This window comes from Salmo salar, chromosome ssa13 (genome assembly GCF_905237065.1).
Source record: "Salmo salar chromosome ssa13, Ssal_v3.1, whole genome shotgun sequence".
Classification (NCBI taxonomy): domain Eukaryota; kingdom Metazoa; phylum Chordata; class Actinopteri; order Salmoniformes; family Salmonidae; genus Salmo; species Salmo salar.
In genome coordinates, this window is record NC_059454.1 from 67,242,509 (window position 1) to 67,267,693 (window position 25,185).

General features: G+C 44.2%; 1 protein-coding gene across 3 annotated transcripts in view; it reads right to left on the reverse strand.

The window, feature by feature from the left end:
- LOC106567633 (galactosylgalactosylxylosylprotein 3-beta-glucuronosyltransferase 1-like) overlaps positions 1-25,185 on the reverse strand; it is a 115,809-nt gene that overhangs the window by 50,771 nt on the left and 39,853 nt on the right. For 2 of the 3 annotated variants that reach the window (XM_014137154.2, XM_014137153.2), the window contains exon 2: positions 6,342-6,718. The gene's annotated coding sequence lies outside the window, so the exon portion shown is untranslated. The remainder of the gene's footprint in view (positions 1-6,341; positions 6,719-25,185) is intronic. The other variant, XM_045693487.1, reaches the window with a different exon arrangement.

Consider the following 25,185-nt stretch of genomic DNA (forward strand, 5'->3'; position numbering starts at 1 on the left):
CTTCACAGATTAAAGCAGGTTCACACTGAGCACATGTGACAGACGTGACAGAGTCTGGAGACGCCGTGGAGAACGTTCTGCTGCCTGCAACATCCTCCGGCATGACCGGTTTGGCGGTGGGTCAGTCATGGTGTGGGGTGGCATTTCTTTGGGGGCCCGCACAGCCCTCCATGTGCTCGCCAGAGGTAGCCTGACTGCCATTAGGTACCGAGATGAGATCCTCAGACCCCTTGTGAGACCATATGCTGGTGCGGTTGGCCCTGGGTTCCTCCTAATGCAAGACAATGCTAGACCTCATGTGGCTGGAGTGTGTCAGCAGTTCCTGCAAGAGGAAGGCATTGATGCTATGGACTGGCCCGCCCGTTCCCCAGACCTGAATCCAATTGAGCACATCTGGGACATCATGTCTCGCTCCATCCACCAACGCCACGTTGCACCACAGACTGTCCAGGAGTTGGCGGATGCTTTAGTCCAGGTCTGGGAGGAGATCCCTCAGGAGACCATCCGCCACCTCATCAGGAGCATGCCCAGGCGTTGTAGGGAGGTCATACAGGCACGTGGAGGCCACACACCCTACTGAGCCTCATTTTGACTTGTTTTAAGGACATTACATCAGAGTTGGATCAGCCTGCAGTGTGGTTTTCCACTTTAATTTTGAGTGTGACTCCAAATCCAGACCTCCATGGGTTGATAAATTGGATTTCCATTGATTATTTTTGTGTGATTTTGTTGTCAGCACATTCAACTATGTAAAGAAAAAAGTATTTAATAAGATTATTTCTTTCATTCAGATCTAGGATGTGTTGTTTAAGTGTTCCCTTTATTTTTTTGAGCAGTGTATTTCATACATTTTAGAATAAGGCTGTAACATAACAAAATGTTAAGTCAAGGGTTCTGAATACTTCCCGAATGCACTGTACCTGATTCAACTCAGAGGGCCTGATGATTAGTTGATAAGTTCAATCAGGTGTGTTTGTCCAGGACTACAATAAAATGTACTATTGGAGGTACTCGAGGACTGGTGTTGGGAACCACTGGCCTACAGTATGATGGCATTAGCCTTATGGGTATTTGCAATGCAGCCCTTGCCATTGTGCATCTGAAGCAGAGAAGCTTAACTCACACATGGTTTACATATTGTTCAGCTATATGTGCTCAATTTAAAAACGATACCAGTTGACAATGTATGAGGCTAATCATTATACTAGATTTTGTACATGCCTTGTGCTGACATGAAATTGTTTAGTGCAAATCCAACCGTTGTAATCTAGGTGGTGAAATGTCAGGAAGCAGGAGATGATGGGATCCTTAGCTTAAAACATACAACTACTACTACCAAGTTCAATGCCAGCAACTTTTCTCCTAGAAGGTCTGAGTGGCACTTAGAGGTACTTCAGTGTTAATGAAGATGATTTGCTTAAGACTACCACAACAATTGCATTGTCTATGCTAAATGTGTTTAAATTGTAAAATAAATAAAATAGTTGGGCTATAAGAAACACTTTCTATTCAACGGGGCTAGGTAAAGCAGAGAGAACAATACTTTTAATTTCACCCATACAACAATATAGTGTTTTATTAAAGTACAGAATGTTTACAATGTCATGAACAATAGTCTTTAACACTTTTCAAAATACATTTTATACATTCATATGATTTAAGGGGGCACTTCTGTCTTGACGACAAGGTGAAGGTGCTCTCTACTCAAATGGCATAACAGAATCATTCAGATTGTCCAAAGTACAGCATATGACAACCATCTCGTATAACTGAGGGATGTCTCCTTTCATAGCTGGGAAAGGACGAAGTAGAAACTGTTGCTGTTGCAGCATTGCTCATCTTACCAGTGGGAATCCAGTCAACATGGGTGTCTTGATAGAGGTCAGCTGGTGAACCTACAGTACATGAACAAATGAAAAGCACTCCTGATGTTAGAATATCACTTCTTCAGGTCACCTATACCATCAGGGGACTTAAGTGTATGGTTGTGTTTAATTCATTCAGATGTTTTAGTTTCATATAAAGATTACATCAATTGTTGGGCTGGAGAAACCAATAATTGTCACAACTGTCGGAAGGATTGGACCAAGGCGCAGCGTGTAAAGTGCTCATCTTCTTTTATTAACGTGAACACTTAACCAAAATAAACAATACGACAAAACAGTTCCGTAAGGTGCACAGACTATACGGAAAACAACCACCCACAACCCACAGGAAAAAACAGGCTGCCTAAGTATGGCTTCCAATCAGAGACAACGAAAGACACCTGCCTCTGATTGGAAACCATACTAGGCCACACATAGAAAATGAAAACTTGAACAAATCCCCATGAAACAAACCAACCCCAAAACACACAAAAACAACACCCCCCTGCCACGCCCTGACCATACTACAATAACAAATGACCCCTTTTACTGGTCAGGACGTGACAGTACCCCCCCCGAAGGTGCAGACCCCGACTGCACCTCAAAACAAAAAAAAACACAAAACAACCCTAAACCTAAAGGGAGGGAAGGGAGGGTGGCCACCGTCAATGACGGTTCCTGTGCTACTTCGCCAATCCTCCCACTATGGATGTGGCTCTGGCTCCGGGCGTAGCTCGCGTTCTGTGTTACCGACCCCCGCTGGAGGCTCTGAGCTGTAGACCGTTGCTGAAGACTCTGGGCTGCAGACCGTTGCTGAAGGCTCTTGGCTGCAGACCACCGCTGAAGGCTCTGGGTTGCAGACCACCGCTGAAGGCTCTGGACTGGGAGGCGTCGCTGGAGGCTCCGGACTGGGAGGCGTCGCTGGAGGCTCCGGGCTGAGGAGCGTCGCTGGAGGCTCCGGGCTGAGGAGCGTCGCTGGAGGCCTCCTGCGTGGAGCTGGGACCGGTCTCCCCGGACTGGGGAGACTTACAGGAGACTGGGTGCGCAGAGCAGGCACGGGGCACACTGGGCCGTGGAGGCGCACCAGAGGTCTGGAGCTCAGGGCTGGCACACCCCGTCTTGGCTGAATGGTCACTGTAGCCCGGCACGGGCGGAGCGCTGGCACAGGGCGAACTGGGCTGTGCTGGAGAATGAGGGCTGCCGTGCGAAGTGCAGGCGCAGGATAAACTGGGCCAAGGAGACGCACTGGCGGCCAGATGCGCTGAGCAGGCACACTCCTTCCTGGCTGAGTGCCAACTCTAGCACGGCAACGCTGCGGAGCCCGTACCGACCACACCGGACTGTGCGTGCGGATGGGCGAGACTGCGCATCACCCCGTAATGCATTGCTCGCCCCTCTGCACGCCTGCTCAGTCGTGCCCTCTCCAACAGTACCTCCCTCCGGAATCTCGCGTCAAGCTCCGTGCTTGACTCCATTCTTGGCTCCGTTTTGCTCCACGGCTCTCTCCTGTACGCCCGGGAAGTTAGGTCAGGGCTCCCCCCTGACCTAGCCAAACTACCCGTAATGACCCCTCCCCCCAATTGTTTTTGGGGGTGCCTCTTAGCCTCCTCCTGACGTTCCAGCCGTTCCGCCTTCGCTGCCTCTATCTCCTCCGGCGGGTGGCGATACTCTCCAGGTTGACTCCAGGGTTCTTTCCCATCCAGGATTTCCTCCCAGGTCCAGGACTCCAGATACCTCTGCTGTTGCTCCCTTCCATGCTGCTTGGTCCTTCGGTGGTGGGTGGTTCTGTCACAACTGTCGGAAGGATTGGACCAAGGCGCAGCGTGTAAAGTGCTCATCTTTTATTAACGTGAACACTTAACCAAAATAAACAATACGACAAAACAGGTCCATAAGGTGCACAGACAATACGGAAAACAACCACCCACAACCCACAGGAAAAAACAGGCTTCCAATCAGAGACAACGAAAGACACCTGCCTCTGATTGGAAACCATACTCGGCCACATATAGAAAATGAACATAGAAAATGAAAACTAGAACAAATCCCCATGAAACAAACCAACCCCAAAACACACAAAAACAACACCCCCCTGCCACACCCTGACCATACTACAATGACAAATGACCCCTTTTACTGGTCAGGACGTGACAATAATCAACAAGGCAGGTTGTCCTATTCCATTTAGGCCTTTGTCCTATGTCCAGTTCTTAATTTTTTTAAATGTGTTTATTATATGATGTTTTTTTATTTTTTTTTATTAAATTTGTATCTCCCCTTTTCATGGTCATGGCCAGAATGGATCCAGCTTTTGTCAAATTGATGTAATATTTTACATTCTGTAGCAGATAATTTATGCAGCAGGTTAGGAAACTTTTGTAAGGAAAATGTTTAGGGTTTGCTAAAATGCATCTTTTGACCTTAATTTGACAAAAGCTGGATCCCTTTTAGCCAGGGCCCCTTTTCGGCCTAGATTACATGGTTGCATTCAAAACAAGGTCATTTTTATTGATCTGTTGTCAGTGTCAGTAGAGTAGGCCTAGGCTACTATCGTAATAAAACATATTCTACTAATGTCTCCAGTCATATATAAAGTGTAGTAGAATTGCATGAAATGTTTATTAAAGGCTACATTTTTGCTGTGCAAAGGAAAGAAACATCTCTGATATAGCCCATAAGCCTATGCCACTACGTACATATTAATAGCCTAAATTATTACTATCCAGTCTACTCATCACATTAGGAATAGTACGCTTACATTCGTCTGCAAATGTGTCTCACACATGCTCCAACCATTCCCCCCTGGCGTTCGAGGACGCCAGGCTACCCAGCATTACGCACTCCCACATCATCATTACGCACACCTGCCTTCCCCCCGTCACGCGCATCAGCAATTATTGGACTCACCTGGACTCAATCACCTCTGTCATTACCTTCCCTATATCTGTCTGGTTCCCCACTCTGTTCCCTGATTCTGCATTAATGTTCATATGTCCTTGTATACCCGTGTGCTGGCGCTGTTTCTGTCATGTTACCTGTCTGTTCCTATTAAATGTTTGACTCCTCGTACCTGCTTCTCATTCCCGGCATCAGTCTTTACAATGTGACGATAGAGGCATGCAATCCATTGTTATAAAGGTGTATTTTTATGGTGAAAAAATTGTTTCCCCAAAACGTGAAACTCACGCGACACATGCTAATAGCTAGACATCAAGCTATCTAGCTAGCTAATTTTGGCAAATTTACTGTAAACAATGTTGTTGTTAACATCTGATTAGCATAACAGCTAAACTAAACTCGAAATTGATCAGACTTGACTTACCAGTAATTAATTAATCGTAGCAGACCCTGTACTGACAGCTGTCTGGGTTCAGGTCTTGACAGGCAAAAAGGTTTAACTTTTCTGACAGTTCTTGAGTCTTATCTCATTATCACCAATGGTCAGTGGCGATTTTAGCATGTAAATCTTGGTGGGGCCAAAAAAAAATAGTGGGATGCATGCCAGCAAAGCCACTACACAACACTAAACAATACATGAATTGCACTATAACGGTGACAAACAGTGCCCACAAACTGTTAGGGCCTATATAAAGCTGTCCCAACAGCAGTCCCAACACCATACCACTGCTACACCTGGTTATCAGCGGAGCCTAGTCTGGCAGTGAAACAGTTAATTCAGCCTCATTTACTGCCTTTTAAAAAACATAGCTGATGTGGTTTCTACTGACAATTGAGATGCACAAACTATGGCATAAGAGGACGACAAGCGGAGAAGAGGCAATCCATCATTTTGATTGAGACATTAATGAGCAAGCGACGACGGACGTAGTCAGTATAACTACTTGGCCAGCACTTTTGAAATGTACAGCGGCAGAATTCAGAACATGGGCCGTTCTTACAGTCCTTTGCATACACCAAGTCAGAACCGTAGGATAAATAAAAGGGGCATATAAGCAGACAATGAAAGCGCTTACAATATTTGATGATTATATTTCTCTAAAACAGGTTATAGGCTACATGTGCACCACCAAGTTAGAACAGTAGGCGAAATTAAGAGGTGAAAATAGACCAAATTATTAGGGTGAGGCACATTGAACGCCGTTTGGGTCTTTGCGTGTCAAAAAAGATACACGTCAAATAACACTATTTGACACTTCAAATAACACAATTCTATTGTAGAATGTTGTGTGTGCTCAATTTGAACGTGCAAGCCAAGCGTCACCACTACTACAGTAGCACTGTCAAAGCTGTACAAAAAAAGTCTGCAAACAAGCACACACCGGCCACGAACAATGTGTTTACAATACAGTGTTGGTGAAAATAGACCAAATTATTAGGGTGAGGCACATGGGCTACTAACAGCTTACTACACAACATACACTTAGTATTACTTTCTTAGCTACAGTATTCATATCTCTCTTGCATATTACATAATTTATGCAGCAGCATAAAGTTACAAGACATTTTTGGACTCACCTTGTGGTGTGCTCACTTAAACAGGAAGTTGGCACGGCGGTCCTTTGTGGGCAAACTTTGTCATCAAAGTCTGGCATTCTCTGTATTTAGGGTGGAAACTCTGAAAAAAAACACACAGCCACTCCACTGAATAGCAGGCTAGTGGTTGCTTTGCAATGCTTGCAGTTAGCCACTGATACCTTCCAAACCTCTCATTGTTGAATTTGCGATTTCCAACTTGTTGGAAGGGACCCATAAAGTCAGCTTCCTCCTCTTTCCCCAGTGAAGTACACAAAGTGACTTGCCCCACTGAGGAGCTATGAGTCTGAGCAGGCTGATCCGGGTAGTGCGAGGTATCCAATCCACGGGCAGCAGGGTCGCGTCCTCAGTGCCAGTCCCTGTGGAGACAGAAGAGGTCATCCTTCTGAAAGAATGCTGCTTCTCATTCCAAAAACAAAGGCTGGGATTGTTGAAAGCTGACAGAAAGGGTGGGGGTGGGGCACATGGTGGGACAATGGGATAAATCCTATAAAAATGTAACAGCCTCCCGAATGGGATTTTTGCTTAGGGATGAGGTATTATAAAACTGTGATGCATAATATTCAGGTAATTTATCTGCAGTACAAGCAACAGTCACATGGGCAGTCAGACAGACAGTCATGCCATTTATTGTCATTCGCTTTCATTTCCTGACGAGCGTTATGAAAGGGCCACATTCTGAGCGGACATCCTTAAGCCCCTGAATTGCCACATATTTGACATGGTAAAAATTAACCTCTAATTTAAGAAATTGCCCAGATTGTAAAGAAAATGGCTATATGAGAGGCAGTACAGTGAGACATTTCTATATTGGATTGAGATTGGATTGAGGAACATGTTGATAGGGGTAGTTAAGCAGGAAATGAGCTAAATACTTTTGGCAGGGGATTAGAATACAGTTGTTTCTCTGAGGAGTGCATGCAGCAGTTTTGGAAGAGGAGGAAGTGTCTGCAAACTCCCTGCCCTGTGAAAGACCAGTCGAGATCAATGCTACTGTATTACAGAGTGAATCAAAGGCTGAATCAGTCTATAGACAGTGTCTGAAAATGGCAATGTGAAATTAAAGCGCACCCAGAATATTGTATTAAATGGTGTATACACTAGACTCAATGACCTCTTCAGAAAATAAAACATTTGTTCAAATTCTTCAGAATTTGTCTCAAAAAACCACAGGTGACATTTTTTTATTATTCTTTTGTTTCTGAGAGAGACATTATTTTTATCTGACAGTTGAGAGAGACAGCATCAATTTCTTGAAAAGGCATGTATCCCCTCCTTTTTCAAGGAAGATATTGGAAGATAATTTAACTTTAAGAGCATTTCACTTTAAGGGTTATGATGGGATATGGTGGAAAGTAGCTAAAAAAAAATAAGAGTACATACACTTGATGACAGAGAGGAGGATGTCCTTGAAAAACTCCTAAATCTGACTCTGCCTGTTGGCTTCTTTTGAAGGACAAGTGTCTTATTTCCTCATCCCAAAAGATAATACAATCTTCCACAAATGTTGTCATTTAATTTCATTAAAAAAATACTTTGTAAACCTCAGGCAGCGAGAATGTCCTCGCGTGATTAAAGCTTTATATTCCAACCAGTGTTGGTCATAGTTTCACTACATGTAATTCAACTTGTAATTTAACTACATTTTGCAGTATGGTAGTTTAACTAAATTCAAATCTTCATGGTGTTTTCATAAATGCTTTACTTTATTTGTGTCATGTAGCAGTGTAGCTAACTACTTGAACTACCCACTATATATTTAGCAAAAAATATATATAACAAACATTTATTTTTTCCTCTCTCTACCTGACCACTGGGCAATGGCCATATTAAAACGGGTTATATCTATGATGAGTCCTCTATTTAACAAGTGTCAGTTTATGCTTGATCCAAAAATGCGGTCGGAAGCACGGTATGGATGGTGTGACGTAATTGCGGAGCCTCTGGAGACATGCTTCGTTGTCCACTTCCCAAATGTTTTAACAATGCGGAGGGCTCTGTATAGCTCCGCAATGACATCAAATCAAATCACATCAGCGCCAAATACAACAGGTTACAAGCCCTTAACCTGTTTTGGAGACTGGTTTTTGTTCGGAATTTTGGATGACTGATGTGCCCAAAGTAAACTGCCTTTTACTCAGGCCCAGAAGCTAGGATGCATATACTTGGTAGCATTAGATAGAAAACACAGTTTCTAAAACTGTTAAAATAATGTCTGTGAGTATAACAGAACTGATATGGCAGGCAAAAACCCGAGGAAGAGCCATCCTGGATTTTTGATTTAAGGTCACAGGCCATTTCAGTGCTTGCCTATGGGAAATACAAATAGATAGGACCCAGATTGCAGTTCCTATGGCTTCCACTAGATGTCAACAGTCTTTAGAAAGGGTTTCAGGCTTGTTTTTTGAAAAATGAACAAGTAGTTGGAAGAACTACAAGGTGTCTCTCATTAGAAAAGTGGCGCGTGTTATGAGGTGCGCGCTCTTCGTCATTTATCTTCCCTATTCAACATACTATTCTCAGTCTTAAATATTATCATTTATTTAGATATTAGAGTACTTGAGGATTAATTAGAAACATTGTTTGACTTGTTTGGACAAACTTTACTGGTAACTTTTTGGATTTGTTTGTATGCATGTTGAAAGAGTTGATTACTGAGATCATTGGCGCCAACTAAACTGGCTTTTTTGGATATAAAGAAGGACTTTATCAAACAAAACGACCATTCATTGTGTAGCTGGGACCCTTGGGATTGCAAACAGAGGAAGATTTTAAAATGTAAGTGATTTATTTAATCGCTATTTGTGATTTTGTGACGCCTGTGCAGGTTGAAAAAGTATTTTGGTGTGGGGCGTTGTCCTCAGATAATCGCATGGTATGCTTTCGCCGTAAAGCCTTTTTGAGATCTGACAACGCGGTTGGATTAACAAGAAGTTAAGCTTTTAAATGATGTATGACACTTGTATTTTTATGAACATTTAATATTATGATTTCACCGGATGTTGTAGTAGGTGTCCTGCTAACAGTTCAGGTGCCAAAAGACAATGCAGTTTTAAGAAAAATAATAATTAAGAAAATACTTACTAAATAAACTAAAGTGAAAAAAATTCAAGAGTAATAATAAAATAACAATAACGAGGCTATTTAAAGGGGGTACCTGTACCGAATCAATGTGCGTAAATCCGGGACAATTCTATAAGTGTGATATGTTACCTTTGTATGGTATTTATTAATTTGTGGATGTCCATCATCCATTTCGTATGATATGTTACTTATTACAATTCATACAATATGTTACGGATTTTCAAAATGTATATTGGGCTCCTGAGTGGCGCAGTGGTCTAAGGCACTGCCTCTCGTGCTAGATGCATCACTACAGACACCCTGGTTCAACTCCAGACTGTATCACAACTCGCCATGATTGGGAGTCCCATATAATGGCACACTATTGGCCCAGCATTGTCTGGGTTTGGCTGGGGTAGGCTATCATTGTAAATAAGAACTTGTTTTTAACTGACTTGTCTAGTTAAATAAAGGTAAAGGAATAAAAATGACAAATAGCTAGGTGGCTAGGGTTATGAGTTAGTTTAAGAGAAGGGTTTGCTAAGTAGATAAAAGTAGTAAGTAGCTGCAAAGTTGCTGAAATGTTAAAGGTGTTAGAGATTCGAACAGGCAAACTTTGGGTTGCTAGGTGTTTGTGTTTACGGCTATCCATCCCCACCCATGATTAGACATGTGGAAGTTTTTTCCTCAACCAACCTCAACCAGCCTGGTCTAATATCTTTCCTTGACAGACCATTCACTCAAGTCTTCTAATGAAAGCAGTTGGATGCTCTTGAAACAGGCTCTGTTCATGGTAAAGGATCAGGGAAACTTACAAGAGTTTCAGGGAGGGATAACAAACCCATTACTACACCGTAAATACCACCTATTCTTTGCTGTAAGTTGGGAAAGAAAGTCTTAAAAGTGTATGCCTGCATTCCTGTTTCAGTGAAACTCATCATTTGGACTGTAGCAAATAAAATGTCTTGGCAACATTCTCCAGCTTTGCCCAGTTAGAAGGGAAAAAATCATTTTTGCACAATTGCCAATAACGTGGGGATTTGATATCATTGATCTCTCCGCCCTGGCCTCTACCACCTCTGTCCACTCCTCCATTCTCCTAGTGCTCTTTCATTACAGCTCTTTCCTCTTCCACACAGTCTGTATACCTGGTATTATTCCTCCCATTGTAAAGGAATATAGCCGAGGTCAGGTCTTGCACCTTTTGCCTTCTCTGTGGTCGCAGTGGCCATAGAACAGGTGCAAGTTATCCAAGAGGAGCAGCATCTACAGTACACCTGCTCAAAGCACTTTCCTATTAGAGCACCAGCATGCTGCACTAATGTGATGCTTCAACAGTTAGGTCATTGCATTGAAATAGAGTGGCTCATGTATTTTATTATTTTGTAGTTTGAGACAATTCAAATAATTGTTAAGGATGGAAAATTATTAATTGTTTTCTGACAGATTTTCAGAGGAACTGAGTATCTGATACAGCACCTACTCTTGAGTTTAGACCAAGTGGAAAAAAGCTCAGGTACAGAGAGCGACATATTCCATCTATGTGGCATTTCTAAACACAACCTACAGTACTGTATGATTTAGGTGAACTGTTAAATCAACTGCTTCACATAAAATAATATTTGGAGCCATATTGGAAATACATCCACTCATCTTCTTTCATCATTAAAGTAATCCTTCTAACCCCCCCGCCCCCCCCCCCCTTAAAAGATTTAGATGCACTATTGTAAAGTGGTTGTTCCACTGGATATCATAAGGTGAATGCACCATTTTGTAAGTCGCTCTGGATAAGAGCGTCTGCTAAATGACTTAAATGTAATGTAAATGTAATATCTTTCTCAGCCCGATGTAAAAAAAATACAATATCTCTATCTCTGATAAATGTCTCTCAATGCTCTCTCCCATTGAGGTAGGGTATGAGAGTACAACCATGAATGAACCATGATCAACGTCTGCTTTCTGTCAAGGTTTCTGAATGAGGCAACACATTGGTAGCCAAGGCTGCCAACTTTTGAAGATAGCTTGGAGTGATATTTCCTATCGTGAATATCATTGTCTCCACCCCTAGCCGTTAGGTCATTGCATTGCATAGGAAAATACAAATAAATAAAAAATAACAGGTCAGTTGTACTCAGGATTCATTTAAAGTTTAATACACACTCAAAACTCATCGACTTGGTTTGAAGTTACTTTGAGATTATTTGGCCATGACATTTAGAGTATAGAGGGCTTTCAGTTGATGTATAACGCCTCCTGGCGGCCATGTTGGAAAACCACCTCATTAATTATTCTGACAACAACACCCCAAATTGCATGATAACAGTGCCTGAAACTAGTTGATTCATCACCACGGTCATTTTATGTGGAGTATTTGGCCTCTCTAACAAGGCAGGAAAGACAACGGGGAATAAATATGTTTACAGATTCCCCACAATCACGAAACGCCATTGGTGACACCAATGAGACAAGACTCAATGTAATGGGTGCGTGCTGGTGGCAGGGAAGTCAGGCGCAGGAGAACGAACCTGGTATAAACAGAGTCGTTTAATAAGTGCTCACAAAACTCCGAAAACCAAAATATACCAAATAATAAAAGTGGGTACAAAACCCATTGCGCACCAGAACATAACTTGCACATCACATACAAACAAACAATCACCGACAAGGACATGAGGGGAAACAGAGGGTTAAATACACAACATGTAATTGATGAGATTGGAACCAGGTGTGATGTAAGATAAGACAAAACCAATGGAAAATGAAAAATGGATCAGCGATGGCCAGAAGGTCGGTGACGTCGACCGCCGAACACTGCCCGAACAGGAGAGGGACCGACTTCGGCGGAAGTCGTGACACTCAAGAACTCTCAGAAAAGCGAAGAAACCTTTTTGTCCTTCAAGACCGGATCCCAGACAGCTGTCAATACAGGCAGGGTTTGCTACAATCATTTCCTCACTGGTAAATCAAGTCTGATCCATTTCGAGTTTAGTTTCGCTGATATGCTAACAAGGTGTTAACAACAACACTAACTTAGTCAAAATTAGTTAGGTCAATAGCTTGTAGTCTAGCTATTAGCATGTGTCGCGTGAGTTTCCACATTTTGGGGACGCAATTGTTTCACCATAAAATGTCCCTTTTTAACAAAGAATTGCATGCCTCTATCATCGCATATGCAGACTAATGTAAGCGTACTATTCCTAATGTGATGAGCAGATTGGATAGTGATAATTTAGGCTGTTAATAACCGTGTAGTGGCATAGGTTTCTAGGCTATATCAGAGACTTTTCTTTCATTTTGGACAGGAAAAATGTGGCCTTTGATAAACATTTCATGCAATTTACTACTTTATATGACTAGAGACAGCAAAATCCTTTTTAAAATGATGGTAGTTTAGGTTTACTCTAATGTCTGACACTGAAAAACGTCCTCGTCTTGAAAGCAACCATTTAATCTAGGCCGAAAGAGGCCCTGGCTATAAGCGATCCAGCTTTTGTCAAATTAACGTAAAAAGTTCATATGATAATTTGATAACTCTATTCATAAGAGGAGGGACAAAGGACTCAATGGGATAGGACAACCTGATGTGTTGACTATTGGTTGTTCCAGCCCAGCAATAGATTTCATCTTTATGTGAAACTAAAATGAACCTGAATGAATTAAAAAACACTTAAGAGCCCTGATTGTATATGTGACCTAAAGAAGTGATATTCTAACATCAGGTGTGCTTCTCATTTGTTTCTGTACTGTAGGTTCACCAGCTGACCTCTATCAAGACACACATGTCGACTGGATTCCGACTGTGAAGATGAGCAATGATGCAGCAGCATCAGTTTCTGCTTTTCCAGATATGAAAGGAGACATCCCTCAGATATACGAGATGGTTGTCATATGCTGTACTTTGGACTATCTGAATGATTCTGTTGTGCCATTCAATTAGAGAGCACCTTCACCTTGTCGTCAAGACAAAGGTGCCCCCTTAAACTGTATGAATTTAATTTGGAATGTGTAAAAGACTGTTGTTTATGTTGTAAACATACTGTGCTTTAATAATAGGCTATGTTGTTGTATGGGTGAAATTAAAAATATTTTGCCATCTCTGCTTTACCTAGCCCCATTGAATAAAAAGTGTTTCTTATAGGCCAACTATTGTCATTCTTTTACAATTTAAACACATTTAGCATAGACAATGCAATTGTTGTAGTAGTCTTAAAAACCTCTTACATCTAGATGTGCCGCTAGCGGAACGCCTCGCCAATATCCAATGATAGAGCGTGGCGCGAATTACAAACTCCTCAAAAATCCCAAAACTTCCATTTTTCAAACATATGACCATTTTAAAGACAAGACTCTCCTTTATTTAACCACATTGTCCGATTTCAAAAAGGCTTTACAACGAAAGCAAAACATTAGATTATGTCAGGAGAGTACACAGCCAGAAATAATCACACACCAATTTTTCAAGCTAGCATATAATGTCACAAAAACCAAAACCACAGCTAAATGCAGCACTAACCTTTGATGATCTTCATCAGATGACTCTCCTAGGACATTATGTTATACAATACATGCATGTTTTGTTCAATCAAGTTCATATTTATATCAAAAACCAGCTTTTTACATTAGCATGTGACGTTCAGAACTAGCATACCCACCGAAAACTTCCGGTGAATTTACTAAATTACTCACGATAAACGTTCACAAAAAACATAACAATTATTTTAAGAATTATAGATACAGAACTCCTTTATGCAATGGCGGTGTCCGATTTTAAAATAGCTTTTCGGTGAAAGCACATTTTGCAATATTCTGAGTAGATAGCCCGACCATCATGGCTAGCTATTTTGACACCCACCAAGTTTGGCACTCACCAAACTCAGATTTACTATAAGAAAAATTGGATTACCTTTGCTGTTCTTCGTCAGAATGCACTCCCAGGACTTCTACTTCAACACCCAATGTTGTTTTGGTTCCAAATAATCCATAGTTATATCCAAATAGCTGCGTTTTGTTCTTCCGTTCAAGACACTATCCGAAGGGTGACGCGCCGGCGCATATCGTGACAAAAAAATTCAAAATATTCCATTACCGTACTTCGAAGCATGTCAAACGCTGTGTAAATTCAATTTTTATGCGATTTTTCTCGTAAAATAGCGATAATATTCCGACCGGGAGACCTTGTTTTCGTTCAAACACTGAAAATAGAAAATGGAGTATTCACATGCACGCGCACGCCCGTCTCATTGTTCTCAGAACGACCATTTTCCAAAACCCCTACTGTTTTTCGCCCAGGAACTGCAGAGTCATCATTCCCCGTTCTGGCGCCTTCTGAGAGCCTATGGGAGCCTTAGAAAATGTCACGTTACAGCAGAGATCCTCTATTTTCGATAAAGAGGCTTTGGAAGGCCAAGAAATGGTCAGAGAGGGCACTTCCTGTATGGAATCTTCTCAGGTTTTGGCGTGCCATATGAGTTCTGTTATACTCACAGACACCATTCAAACAGTTTTAGAAACTTTAGGGTGTTTTCTATCCAAATCAAACAATTATATGCTTATTCTAGTTTCTGGGCAGGAGTAATAACCAGATTAAATCGGGTACGTTTTTTATCCGGCCGTGAAAATACTGCCCCCTATCCTAAACAGGTTAAGCAAACCATCTTCATTATCACAGTGGCACCTCCAAGTGCCACTCAGACCTTCTAGGAGAAAAGTAGTAGTAGTTGTATGTTTTAAGCTAAGGATCCCATCATCTCCTGCTTCCTGACATTACACCACCTAGATTACAGAGGTTGGATTTGCACTAAACAATTTCATGTCAGCACAAGGCATGTACAAAATCTAGTATAATGATTAGCCACATATACATACATTGTCGGCTGGTATTGCTTTTAAATTGAGAATATATAGCTGAACAATGTAAACAACGTGTGAGTTAAGCTATTCTCCACTTCAGATGCACAATGTCAAGAGGGGCATTGCAAGTACCCATAAGACTAATGCCATCATACTGTAGGCTGGTGGTTCCCAAGTACCCCAACAGAACAGTTTTATTGTAGCCCCTGATTCAACTTCTCAGCTAATCATCAGGCCCTCAATGAGTTGAACCAGGTATGTTTGTCTGGGGCTACAACAAAAATGTGTGCGTTTGGGGTTACTCAAGGACTAGAATTGGGAACCACTGCTGTAGGCCTATGGCTGCATTGGCGTTGCATGCTATTATCAGCTGCAAAATGGGTTCACAGGGCTGATATCCTGAAAAAATTGTTACAATCTAATAAAACTAATTGTAGAGCTTATGACTGAACAAAAAAGTCATGTTAATTTGAGAATACAACACAAAAACACAGATACATCTGAGACTGATTCCCTTCCCCTCTTTATTGTAGGTTTGTGATCTGTGATTAATCAACATCGACACTAGTTCATCTTGAATAATAGTTAAGTTAAGTATTAAAATAAGTTTAAACACTTAACTTCAACGAATGAACACCTCCATATTTTTTTAATTTATCCATTATTTTATCAGGTAAGTTGACTGAGAACACGTTCTCATTTACAACAACAACCTGGGGAATAGTTACCGGGGAGAGGAGGGGGATGAAAGAGCCAATTGTAAACTGGGGAATATTAGGTGACCGTGATGGTTTGAGGGCCAGATTCGGAATTTAGCCAGGACACCGGGGTTAACACACCTACTCTTATGATAAGTGCCATGGGATCTTTAATGACCTCAGAGAGTCAGGTCACCCGTTTTAACGTCCCATCCAAAAGACAGCACCCAGTGCCAATCACTGCCCTGGGGCATTGGGATATTTTTTAGACCAGAAGAAAGCGTGCCTCCTACTGGCCCTCCAACACCTCTTCCAGCAGCATCTGGTCTCCCATCCAGGGACTGACTAGGACCAACCCTGCTCAGCTTCAGAAGCAAGCCAGCAGTGATATGCAGGGTGGTATGCTGCTGGCTTATAATCATAAGTATACACGTAAGATAACTCATATGTAAAGGTTAGACATTTTAGTAACAAGTAGCCTATTACTACAAAAGCATAATTTCAGGTGAACAACAAAAAAGTCAACACCAGAGGTGGCCAACATCGCTGCACTGATTCCTGATCAACTGGGTGAGCAGACTTCCGTTACAACCCAGCAATAGCACTCTTGATTATTAACTAATTAGGTTTGATACATTGAATCAAGTGTATTAGTGCTGGGTTGGAACAGAAGCATGCACACCCAGCAGGGTTGGCATGCTCCAGTTTTAATAGGTTTATACATTGTGTGACTTTTAAACAGTATTTTTGTTCACAAAATTTGTCAACATAGGTACACATACAGTTGAAGTCGGAAGTTTTAATACACTTAGTTTGGAGTCATTAAAACTCGTTTTTTAACCACTCCAGAACCTTATTGTTAACAAACTATAGTTTTGTCAAGTCGGTTAGGACATCTACTTTGTGCATGACACAAGTAATTTTTCCAACAATTGTTTACAGACAGATTATTTCACTTATAATTCACTGTATCACAATTCCAGTGGGTCAGAAGTTTGCATACACTAAGTTGACTGTGCCTTTAAACAGCTTAGAAAATTCCAGAAAATTATGTTATGGCTTTAGAAGCTTCTGATAGGCTAAATTACATCATTTGAGTCAGTTGGATGTGTACCTGTGGATGTATTTCAAGGCCTACCTTCAAACTCAGTGGGAGACCTCAGGAAAAAACTGTTGTAGACCTCCACAAGTCTGGTTCATCCTTGGGAGCTATTTCCAAACGCCTGAAGGTACCACGTTCATCTGTACAAACAATAGTACGCAAGTATAAACACCATGGTACCATGCAGCCGTAATACCGCTCAAGAATGAGACGTGTTTTGTCTCCTGGAGATGTGTCACATCCTGACCATAGTAAGTTGTTATTTTCTATGGTAGAGCAGGTCAGGGCGTGACAGGGGGTGTTTTTCTATGTTTTCTATTTCTATGTTCTTAGGTTCTAGTTTTTGTATTTCTATGTTGGCTTGTTTGGGATGATCTCCAATTGGAGGCAGCTGGTCCTCGTTGTCTCTAATTGGAGATCATATTTAAGTAGGGGTTTTCCTTCTTGGGTTTTGTGGGTGATTATTATTGAGTAGTGTTTGTTTTCTCCTCAGCGTCACGGTTTGTTGTTTTTGTCTATTCAGTTATTTTATGTATTGCATTAGTTTCACAGAGTAAATAAAAATGTGGAACTACACACACGCCGCACCTTGGTCCTCTCCTTTCAACAGCCGAGACAAGATGAACGTACTTTGTTGCGAAAAGTGCAAATCAAATCCAGATCAACAGCAAAGGACCTTGTGAAGATGCTGGATGAAACAGGTTCCAAAGGTATCTATATCCACAGTAAAACGAGTCCTATATAGACATAACCTGAAAGGCCGCTCAGCAAGTAAGAAGCCACTGCTCCAAAACCGCCATAAAAAAAGACAGACTCCGGTTTGCAACTGCACATTGGGACAAAGATCTGACTTTTTGGAGAAATGTACTCTGGTCTGATGATACAAAAATAGAACTGTTTAGCCATGATGACCATTGTTATGTTTGGAGTAAAAAGGGGGAGGCTTGCAAGCCAAAGAACACCATCCCAAACGTGAAGCACGGGGGTGGCAGCATCATGTTGTGGGGGTACTTTGCTGCAGGAGGGACTGGTGCACTTCACAAAATAGATGGCATAATGAGGAATCATGAGGTAGGAAAATTATGTGGATATATTGAAGCAACGTCTCAAGACATTAGTAAGGAAGTTAAAGCTTGGTCTCAAATGGGTCTTCCAAATCGACAATGACCCCAAGCATACTTCCAAAGTTGTGGCAAAATGGCTTAAGGACAACAAAGTCAAGGTATTGGAGTGGCCATCACAAAGCCCTGACCTCAATCCCATAGAACATTTGTGGGCAGAACTGAAAAAGCGTGTGCGAGCAAGGAGGCCTACAAACCTGACTCAGTTACACCAGCTCTGTCAGGAGGAATGGCCGAAATTCACCCAACTTATTGTGGGAAGTTTGTGGAAGGCTACCAGAAACGTTTAACCCAAGTTAAACAATTTAAAGGCAATGCTACCAAATACTAATTGAGTGTATTAAAACTTCTGACCCACAGGGAATGTGATGAAAGAAATAAAAGCTGAAATAAATCATTCTCTCTACTATTATTCTGAGATTTCACATTCTTAAAATAAAGTGGTGGGAATTTGTACTAGGATTAAATGTCAGGAATTGTAAAAAACTGAGTTTAAATGCATTTGGCTAAGGTGTATGTAAACTTCTGACTTCAACTGTACAGTCGTGGCCAAAAGTTTTGAGAATGTCACAAATATTAATTTTCACAAAGTCTGCTGCCTCTGTTTGTATGATGGCAGTTTGCATATACTCCAGAATGTTATGAAGAGTGATCAGATAAATTGCAATTAATTGCAAAGTCCCTCCTTGCCATGCAAATGAACTGAATCCCCCCAAAAAATGTCCACTACATTTCAGCCCTGCCACAAAAGGACTAGCTGACATCATGTCAGTGATTCTGTCGTTAACACAGGTGTGAGTGTTGACGAGAACAAGGCTGGAGATCACTCTGTTATGCTAATTGAGTTCGAATAACAGACTGGAATCTTCAAAAGGAGGGTGGTGCTTGGAATCATTGTTCTTCCTCTGTCAATCATGTTTACCTGCAAGGAAAAACGTGCCATCATCATTGCTTTGCACAAAAAGGGCTTCACAGGCAAGGATATTGCTGCCAGTAAGATTGCGCCGAAATCAACCATTTATCGGACCATCAATAACTTCAAGAAGAGCGGTTCAATTGTTGTGAAGAAGGCTTCAGGGCGCCCAAGAAAGTCCAGCAAGCTCCAAGACCGTCTCCTAAAGTTTATTCAGCTGCGGGATCCGGGCACCACCAGTACAGATCTTGCTCAGGAATGGCAGCAGGCAGGTGTGAGTGCATCTGCACGCACAGTGAGGCAAAGACTTTTGGAGGATGGCCTGGTGTCAAGAAGGGCAGCAAAGAAGCCACTTCTCTCCAGGAAAAACATCAGGGACAGACGGATATTCTGCAAAAGGTACAGGGGTTGGACTGCTGAGGACTGGGGTAAAGTCATTTTCTCTGATGAATCCCCTTTCCGATTGTTTGGGGCATCCGGAAAAATGCTTGTCTGGAGAAGACAAGGTGAGCGCTACCATCAGTCCTGTGTCATGCCAACAGTAAAGCATCCTGAGACCATTCATGTGTGGGGTTGCTTCTCAGCCAAGGGAGTGGGCTCACTCACAGTTTTGCCTAAGAACACAGCCATGAGTAAAGAATGGTACCAACACATCCTCTGAGAGCAACTTCTCCCAACCATCCAGGAACAGTTTGGTGATGAACAATGCCTTTTCCAGCATGATGGAGCACCTTGCCATAAGGCAAAAGTGACAACTAAGTGGCTCAGGGAACAAAACATAGATATTTGGGGTCCATGGCCAGGAAACTCCCCAGACCTTAATCCCATTGAGAACTTGTGGTCAATCCTCAAGAGGCAGGTGGGCAAACAAAAAGCCACACATTTTGACCAACTCCAAGCATTGATTATGCAAGAATGGGCTGCCATCAGTCAGGATGTGGCCCAGAAGTTAATTGACAACATGCCAGGGCGGATTGCAGAGGTCTTGAAAAAGAAGGGTCAACACTGCAAATATTGATTCTTTGCATCAACCTCATGTAATTGTCAATAAAAGCCTTTGACACTTATGAAATGCTTGTAATTATACTTCAGTATTCCATATTAACATCTGACAAAAATATTTAAAGACACTGAAGCAACAGACTTTGTGGAAATTCATATTTGTGTCATTCTCAAAACTTTTGGCCACGACTGTATAATCCATGGTATACAAGGATGTATGTACTCTTTTTCTTTTTTTACCCCTTTTTTCTCCCCAATTGGTAATAGTTACAGTCTTGTCTCATCGCTGCAACTCCCGTACAGACTCGGGAGAGGCGAAGGTCGAGAGCAATGCGTCCTCCAAAACACAACCCAACCAAGCCGCACTGCTTCTTGACACAATGCCCATCCAACCCAGAAGCCACCCGCACCAATGTATCGCAGGAAACACCGTACACCTGGCGACCGTGTCAGCGTGCACTGCACCCGGCCCACCACAGGAGTCGCTAGTGCGTGATGAGACAAGAATATCCCTGCCAGCCAAACCCGGATGATGATGGGCCAATTGTGTGCCACACCATGGGCCTCCCGGTCGCGGCCGGCTGCGACAGAGCCTGGACTCAAACTCAGAATCGCTAGTGGCACAGCTAGCACTGTGATGCAGTGCCTTAGACCGCTGCACCACTTGGGAGCCCCACATGTACTCTTATTCACTTGGGAAATTCATTGGGACCTCTTCATCTGCAGACAGGGCTTCACGGCTCTCTATCTGAGGACCGAAAACATCACAAAGAAACAGGCTGCATTATACAGAAAGTAGACAGCCCTGAATATTATGCTGCTATATTTTACATTTAAGTCATTTAGCAGACGCTCTTATCCAGAGCGACTTACAAATTCTCTCTGTCCTCAGTTTTTCTCACTAGGGACTGGAACTGGAGGATTTTTTTCTTAATATCTTCACACAACGTTTCCTGCCCTATCCAGAGTAGACTAGTCTCCCTTCTCTGACAGATGTAAGTGCTAGCTAATCCTTTCACCCTCTTCCATGGCTGTTAGCTAGCTACCTAGCTAACTACGAATCCATTTGGAGTTAAAACGACAAATACATCAAGATAGTGTTAGGGTTGAACTGGATATTTGTTTGCATAACTTATATAATATACCGGGGAAGCTATGCTACAATAATAAGTATATAAACTACGGATAAATCAACTGCTGAAGACAGGAAGAACGACACCCGGCGACAGGAAGTGCGTCACGAGGCTGGGACCAGCCTGCACGCCGACGATAGGAGGAGCAAGTTTAAACCACGCTCCTCCTCCCTCTGACAGGCCAGCATTGAGGGCGAACTATCTCTGTCAGAGAATAAAAGAGAGAACAAAGGAGGTGTCGTTCTTTTCTTCTGTCTGCCCTGCGAGGTGTCACAGAGAGACCGTATATACGAACCACCCATTTACCACACACGTGTTTGCATTAATTAAAGTACAGCTAAATCAGAAGTTACTATGTGCTGACTATTTTGTTCTGATACCAGAAACGAACTGTCGCAACTTTAACAATAGCTAACTAGCCAATATGAAGTTGGCAAGCTGGTGATATTTAATTCACATAGCTAACTAGCTAACATTATACAGTATGTAAAGATAGCTAACTAACGTAAACTCACTCACTTTTGTACATCGCCTTGGTCCGTACAATTGACCTTATTTTAGCGCCCCAAAAACGTAATACTTCCAGATCAACTGTAATGTCAATACCATTGTAAAGCACAATTTCTCCCCTTTCCAAAAAAATCTATGACATTGTCACGTCCTGACCAGCAGGTGGAGTAGGTGTATAAGTGTTGGTCAGGGCGTGGCAGAAGAAGTTGGGTTTTCTTTGTTCTGTCTAGGTTGGGTGTTTCTATGTAGAGGTAATTGGGGTGGACTTCCAATTGAAGGCAGCTGTGTGGTGTTGCCTTTGATTGGAAGTCCTATTGTCCTACAGTTGGGTGTGTTTGTCTGTGTGTTTGTGGGGAATTGTTGTGAGCACTGTTTTTTTAGGTTTAGCCTGCTACACTGTCGTATCGTGAGTACTGTTCATTGTTTTGTTTATTGTTTTTTCAGTGGATGCTTTACTCCTGTTTTTGAAATTAAAATATGAGTATCCATATTCCCGCTGCGCCTTGGTCCTCCTGTCATAACCACGATGGATTATGTGACAGAATTCCCCACCAACACAGGACCAAGCAGCGGAAGAATGCTGGCGAGGACTGGGGAACACGACGGGTAAGGGAGACCGAGAGGCACCCCCAATAATTTTTTAGGGGGGGGGCACAAGGGCTGTGTGACGGGGCAAGATTGGAGACCCAGGCCAGCGCCCCGTACCCTTGTTAAAAGTAAACAGACTGGACAGGTCCCGTGCTTTGGGGTAGGTGCCATGGTAAGGCCTGGTATTTTTAGGCCAGTAGGCTCAATACCAGCACCCCGCACGTGCCAGGGGAAAGTAGGCATCGAGCCAGCACCGGAGATGCCAACCCTGCGCTTAAGACTGCCAGTGCGCCTCTACGGTCCGGTGTTTCCCGTTACACGCACTAGCCTTGAGGTGCGTGTTCCCAATCTGGTACGCCCAGTACCAGCACCACGCACCAGGCTCCAAGAGCGTAAACCCAGCCTCGCCAGTCAACAGTGGTCAGAGCTGCCCGCCAGTCAACAGTCGTCAGAGCTGCCCGCCAGTCAACAGTCGTCAGAGCTGCCCGCCAGTCAACAGTCGTCAGAGCTGCCCGCCAGTCAACAGTCGTCAGAGCTGCCCGCCAGTCAACAGTCGTCAGAGCTGCCCGCTAGTCAACAGTCGTCAGAGCTGCCCGCCAGTCAACAGTCGTCAGAGCTGCCCGCCAGTCAACAGTCGTCAGAGCTGCCCGCCAGTCAACAGTCGTCAGAGCTGCCCGCCAGTCAACAGTCGTCAGAGCGGCCAGACCGCCCTGAACTGCCGGAGCGGCCAGACCGCCCTGAACTGCCGGAGCGGCCCGACCGCCCTGAACTGCCGGAGCGGCCCGACCGCCCTGAACTGCCGGAGCGGCCCGACCGCCCTGAACTGCCGGAGCGGCCAGACCGCCCTGAGCTGCCGGACTGTTCCGAGCTGCCAGACTGCCCAGAGCTGCCGGACTGTTCCGAGCTGCCAGACTGCCCAGACTGTCCCGAGCTGCCAGACTGCCCAGACTGTCCCGAGCTGCCAGACTGCCCAGACTGTCCCGAGCTGCCAGACTGCCCAGACTGTCCCGAGCTGCCAGACTGCCCAGACTGTCACGAGCTGCCAGACTGCCCAGACTGTCCCGAGCTGCCAGACTGCCCAGACTGTCCCGAGCTGCCAGACTACTCCGAGCCGCCAGACTGCCCAGACTGCCCCGAGCCGCCAGACTGCCCAGGCTGGCCCGAGCCGCCAGACTGCCCAGACTGGCCCGAGCCGCCAGACTGGCCCGAGCCGCCAGACTGCCCAGACTGGCCCGAGCCGCCAGATTGCCCAGACTGGCCCGAGCCGCCAGACTGCCCAGAGCTGCCGGACTGTTCCGAGCTGCCAGACTGCCCAGAGCTGCCGGACTGTTCTGAGCTGCCAGACTGCCCAGACTGTCCCGAGCTGCCAGACTGCCCAGACTGTCCCGAGCTGCCAGACTGCCCAGACTGTCCCGAGCTGCCAGACTGCCCAGACTGCCAGAGCTGCCCAGACTGCTCCGAGCCGCCAGACTGCCAGACTGCTCCGAGCAGCCAGACTGCCCAGACTGCCCCGAGCCGCCAGACTGCCCAGGCTGGCCCGAGCCGCCAGACTGCCCAGACTGGCCCGAGCCGCCAGACTGCCCAGACTGGCCCGAGCCGCCAGACTGCCCAGACTGGCCCGAGCCGCCAGACTGCCCAGACTGGCCCGAGCCGCCAGACTGCCCAGACTGTCCCGAGCCGCCAGACTGCCCAGACTGTCCCGAGCCGCCAGACTGCCCAGACTGCCCCGAGCCGCCAGACTGCCCCGAGCCGCCAGACTGCCCCGAGCCGCCAGACTGCCCAGACTGCCCCGAGCCGCCAGACTGCCCAGACTGCCCCGAGCCGCCAGACTGCCCAGACTGTCCCGAGCCGCCAGACTGTCCCGAGCCGCCAGACTGGCAGGACTGCCCCGAGCTGCCGGACTGCCCCGACTGCCTGGAACGGCCAGAACCTGAGCCGCCTCCAACATAGGTGGGTTGGGGAAGGGGGGTGTAGCACAGTGCCGTCGTTGACGGCAGCCACCCTCCCTTCCCTCCCTGGAGTTAGGGGGACATTTTCGGGTTGTTTTGGGTGTTTTGTGTTTTTTTCTTTTGAAGGTGCATTCAGGGTCTGCACCTTTAGGGGGGGGTAATGTCATGTCCTGACCAGCAGGTGGAGTAGGTGTATAAGTGTTGGTCAGGGCGTGGCAGAAGAAGTTGGGTTTTCTTTGTTCTGTCTAGGTTGGGTGTTTCTATGTAGAGGTAATTGGGGTGGACTTCCAATTGAAGGCAGCTGTGTGGTGTTGCCTTTGATTGGAAGTCCTATATTAGTTGGGTGTGTTTGTCTGTGTGTTTGTGGGGAATTGTTGTGAGCACTGCTTTTTTTGGTTTAGCCTGCTACACTGTCGTATCGTGAGTACTGTTCATTGTTTTGTTTATTGTTTTTTCAGTGGATGCTTTACTCCTGTTTTTGAAATTAAAATATGAGCATCCATATTCCCGCTGCGCCTTGGTCCTCCTGTCGTAACCACGATGGATTATGTGACAGACATGACCTCCACGCTGCCCGTTTCTGCGTAATTCAAGAAGGCATTGAGCTCCGTCGGGTCTTTTTAAAAATGGCGGGTGAGGAAGCAAAACTAATGCGTGATAGTGAGAAGGAGAGATGTCGTGTGGGAAAACTGCTTTTTTTCACTCGATCTGTCCAACTTATCACCTTATCGCCTCTAAAATGTAAATGAAACACTATAAAGAGTTTATATAATGTGTCATTACATACCTATTTGAAGGTTTGTGTCGAATTTGAATCAGGTTTTTAGGGCGGTGCTAAAGTGATCTTCAGAAGTAAACATTGTCTTTTGAGAGTCATGATCGCTTGCAGTGACGACG